This window comes from Brachyhypopomus gauderio, unplaced genomic scaffold (assembly GCF_052324685.1).
Source record: "Brachyhypopomus gauderio isolate BG-103 unplaced genomic scaffold, BGAUD_0.2 sc668, whole genome shotgun sequence".
Lineage (NCBI taxonomy): Eukaryota > Metazoa > Chordata > Actinopteri > Gymnotiformes > Hypopomidae > Brachyhypopomus > Brachyhypopomus gauderio.
In genome coordinates this window covers 5,576-10,000 of record NW_027507488.1, presented here as the reverse complement: position 1 = coordinate 10,000, position 4,425 = coordinate 5,576, and the positions used below count along the sequence as shown (strand labels likewise).

General features: G+C 57.8%; 1 non-coding gene across 1 annotated transcript; it reads right to left on the bottom strand.

The window, feature by feature from the left end:
- Positions 1-1,080: 1,080 nt before the first annotated feature.
- Positions 1,081-2,919, bottom strand: LOC143507329 (18S ribosomal RNA). The gene has a single exon (XR_013128676.1). It is a non-coding gene; the product is annotated as an 18S ribosomal RNA (ribosomal RNA).
- Between the last annotated feature and the right edge of the window lie 1,506 nt (positions 2,920-4,425).

Sequence of the window (4,425 nt, the reverse complement as noted above, 5' to 3'; positions counted from 1 at the left end):
TGGTTTTTACCATTTTTCAAGTGACGGGCGCCCCGCCGTAGTGCCTGACCCGAGGGACAGGCACCCGAGCACGGGGTCTTTAAACCCGCAGCCCTCTGCGGGCCCCCTCCACACTCGGCACCCGCCCTGTCCGTCTCGGAGGACTGGGTGAGCACGCGTAGCAACGGGGTGTTGGAAAGGGGTGTGTGAATACTGAAGGACCCAGAGGCCTACCTCGTCACCGCCCGCCATGCTCCCAGGAAGGGAGGAGCACTCGTAGCGCTGCCCGAGGTGAGCTTGGGAGCTACAGCACACAGTGAACCCCTCTCCTCACCCGCCGCCCGCCATGTCCACCCCTCCCTGCGGAGAGGAGCACGCGTAGCACCGGGGTGTGGAGGGTGTGAAGACTAAAGCCACCAGGGGGACCACCCAGTCAGCGTCCGCCATGTCTCCAGTACAGGAGAGCACTCGTAGCGCTGCCTGAGGCGGGGTTGATGAGCTAGAGTCCACACGTGGCCCTCCCCATCACCGCCCGCCATGCCTCCGGTAAGGGAGAGCACTCGTAGCGCTGTATGGGGTTGGTTCGAAGACTAGTAGGTACCCGTCACCCGACGAAAAATGGAAGGCAACGGCCACACACGCGCAACCGCTTTGACGACGTCTGAGCCCAGGAAGACAAAGGTGGCGTGAGCCTCCTGCGAACCTCCCAACGCGGGTCTGGTCCTTTACGGGCACAGTCCCGATTTATAGCAACAGACGTAGGGTGCGTGGTGGTGCCGTGAGCCTGAGGTCACCGAATGTGGAAAACCCCACGCACGCCGACAGAGAGAGAGGGCCTCGCGGCCCAGACTCACGCCATTGTGCGTGTGGAAACCGGCCGTAACCGTGTTTTTTAGCGCTTCGCACGAGCCAGAGAGTACCGAGGAGGTGCGCTCGAGATGGGGGGCTGTTTGGAGAGAACAGACCAGCTTGCGCCATCGCTGTTCAGGCGTTAAACATATGATGATCTCCAGTCCGGTACCGAAGCGCACAACCCTTTCCCCAGAGGCCCGAGGAGACGCACAGAGGCTGGGAGGAGGCGCGCCGGGCGGCGCTACCCGTTAATGATCCTTCCGCAGGTTCACCTACGGAAACCTTGTTACGACTTTTACTTCCTCTAGATGATCAAGTTTGATCGACTTCTCAGCACTACACCAAGGCCCACGAGGGGTCCCGGTGCGGCCGATCCGAGGACCTCACTAAACCATCCGATCGGTAGTAGCGACGGGCGGTGTGTACAAAGGGCAGGGACTTAATCAACGCGAGCTTGTGACTCACGCTTACTGGGAATTCCTCGTTCATGGGGAATAATTGCAATCCCCAGTCCCAATCACGATTGGGTTTCAGCGGATTACCCGCGCCTCTCGGCGAAGGGTAGGCACATGCTGAGCCAACCATTGTGGCGCGCGTGCAGCCCCGGACATCTAAGGGCATCACAGACCTGTTATTGCTCCATCTCGTGTGGCTGAACGCCACTTGTCCCTCTAAGAAGTTGATGCAGACCACGGAGGGCCGCATAACTAGTTAGCATGCCGGAGTCTCGTTCGTTATCGGAATTAACCAGACAAATCGCTCCACCAACTAAGAACGGCCATGCACCACCACCCACAGAATCGAGAAAGAGCCATCAATCTGTCAATCCTTTCCGTGTCCGGGCCGGGTGAGGTTTCCCGTGTTGAGTCAAATTAAGCCGCAGGCTCCACTCCTGGTGGTGCCCTTCCGTCAATTCCTTTAAGTTTCAGCTTTGCAACCATACTCCCCCCGGAACCCAAAGACTCGTGGTTTCCCGCACGCTGCCCGGCGGGTCATGGGAATAACGCCGCCGGATCGCGGGTTGGCATAGTTTACGGTCGGAACTACGACGGTATCTGATCGTCTTCGAACCTCCGACTTTCGTTCTTGATTAATGAAAACATTCTTGGCAAATGCTTTCGCTTTCGTCCGTCTTGCGCCGGTCCAAGAATTTCACCTCTAGCGGCGCAATACGAATGCCCCCGGCCGTCCCTCTTAATCATGGCCCTGGTTCCGGAAACCCACAAAATAGAACCGGAGTCCTATTCCATTATTCCTAGCTCAGGTATTCGGGCGAGTAGCGGCCCGCTTTGAACACTCTAATTTTTTCAAAGTAAACGCTCCGGACCCCGACCGGACACCCAGCCAAGGGCATCCGAGGGGCACCGGGAGGCAGGGTCTGGGACAGGCGGTGGCTCGCCTCGCGGCGGACCGTCAGCCCACTCCCGAAATCCAACTACGAGCTTTTTAACTGCAGCAACTTTAATATACGCTATTGGAGCTGGAATTACCGCGGCTGCTGGCACCAGACTTGCCCTCCAATGGGTCCTCACCCATGGGTTTAGGATACGCTCATTCCGATTACAGGGCCTCGAAAGAGACCTGTATCGTTATTTTTCGTCACTACCTCCCCGTGTCGGGAATGGGTAATTTGCGCGCCTGCTGCCTTCCTTGGATGTGGTAGCCGTTTCTCAGGCTCCCTCTCCGGAATCGAACCCTGATTCCCCGTTACCCGTGGTCACCATGGTAGGCGACTATAGTACCATCGAAAGTTGATAGGGCAGACATTCGAATGAGACGTCGCCGCCGCGGAGGGCGCGCGATCGGCCCGAGGTTATCTAGAGTCACCAAAGCGGCCGGGGGGCCCGCGCCCCGCCGGATGGGTTTTGGATCTGATAAATGCACGCATCCCCCAGAGGGGTCAGCGCTCGTTTGCATGTATTAGCTCTAGAATTACCACAGTTATCCGAGTAACGTGTGGAGCGATCAAAGGAACCATGACTGATTTAATGAGCCATTCGCAGTTTCACTGTACCGGCCGTGTGTACTTAGACCTGCATGGCTTAATCTTTGAGACAAGCATATGTTACTGGCAGGATCAACCAGGTAGCTGCACCGCGGTGGTGAAAGGGACACCAGCTAACGTCGCGGCCACCTCGGCGTGCTCCATCCCCCGGGCAGGGTCAGGGGCCCACCTCGGTACCGGACGCCCACCATCGGTGCAGCAGGGGTGCGCCGTCAGCGTGGGGGAGAGAGCCCTCGTCAGCTCCCAGCACGCGCGCGCGCTACTGTGGGACGTAACCGAGAAATGAGTGATTCCGTGACCAGGCGGGGTGAGGCCAAGCATGTGTTGAACTAACCCGATCCACTGCTGGCTCTCACCCGTACACCATGGACGCCGATAGCGGACACCTGTGTAGACAGACCGGCCTTCAACGCTTCCCTCAGACGGTTCCGGGTGAGGATCGTGTCTTTTCAGACCGAGGCCCCCCCATAGAGGCATGCCCGCTGGTTTGGGGAGGAACTACCCGGGCGGCACAGAAGGCTTCAACCCTAGGCCCAACCCAAGGCCTGTGTCTCGGTCATCATGATCATACCGAGGCTGCCGACCTCCCATCCTGAAGGAGCGCACACACCTCATGGGAGAGTTTTTGATAGGTATGTCATGTCGAGGCTGCCGTCCTCAATGAGCGCAGTCACCCCTTTTGTACAGCTTTCGTTGGTGAACGATCATACCCGAGAGGCTGCCGACCTACCCGTCCTGAAGGAGCGCATCCACCTCTCGCCCTATTCCTGTACCTAGGTATGTCGCACCGAGGTTGTGGCTCTATCCCATATATTCATTCATGAGCTCACACCTCATTGTACATTGCGCATTGGTTTGACCGGTTGTCTTTCTTATGACAGGGAGAAACCTTAAGTGGTAACCCGAGAGCCTAACCCCTGGCGGGCATCGTATGCCAATAGATCGGGAGAGCTCCGAACGCCCTCGAGATTGACACTCTCCCTAAAAACCTGCTGGTAGGTTTTTGCAATCCACCGTACGCGTTTTCCTCCACGGCCGGGGAGGTTCTCGCCAGCCATGCCCGCCAAGGCAAATCTTCCCTCGGACACACCTCGGACGCTCGACCCCTGAAAAGGCCTGGCTGAACCAAGTGATGGTCGATGCTACTGGTATAACTGAAAAACCCCTGGCGGACTTGGGTTCGGATAACGGTCTTAGAGCGCACCTAGGTACTGTGCCATTGGATCCGGTAAGGCCAGCCGAAACCAGCATCTTCCGGGCTTGCGCACAGCACCCTCCGGATACGCACAGGCCGAGGTAGAGCATGTGAGGCTGGTGCCTGGAGGTCGGCGAGACCTCCAGTGTTAGGGGGGTCACCACTCCACCCCTAACCGGTGAAAGTGTTAGAGTCAGGCTAATGTTACCTTCACGCACCGCCTTGCATCCAGGCCTTATGAATGGGATAACCATTATAAGGTTAGGATGAACTCAAGAGACATGCTCTCCTATATACCTGCTGGTAGGTGTTTGCAATGCACCGTATGCGTTTTCCTCCACGGCCGGGGAGGTACTCGCCAGCCATGCCCGCCAAGGCAAATCTTCCCTCGGAC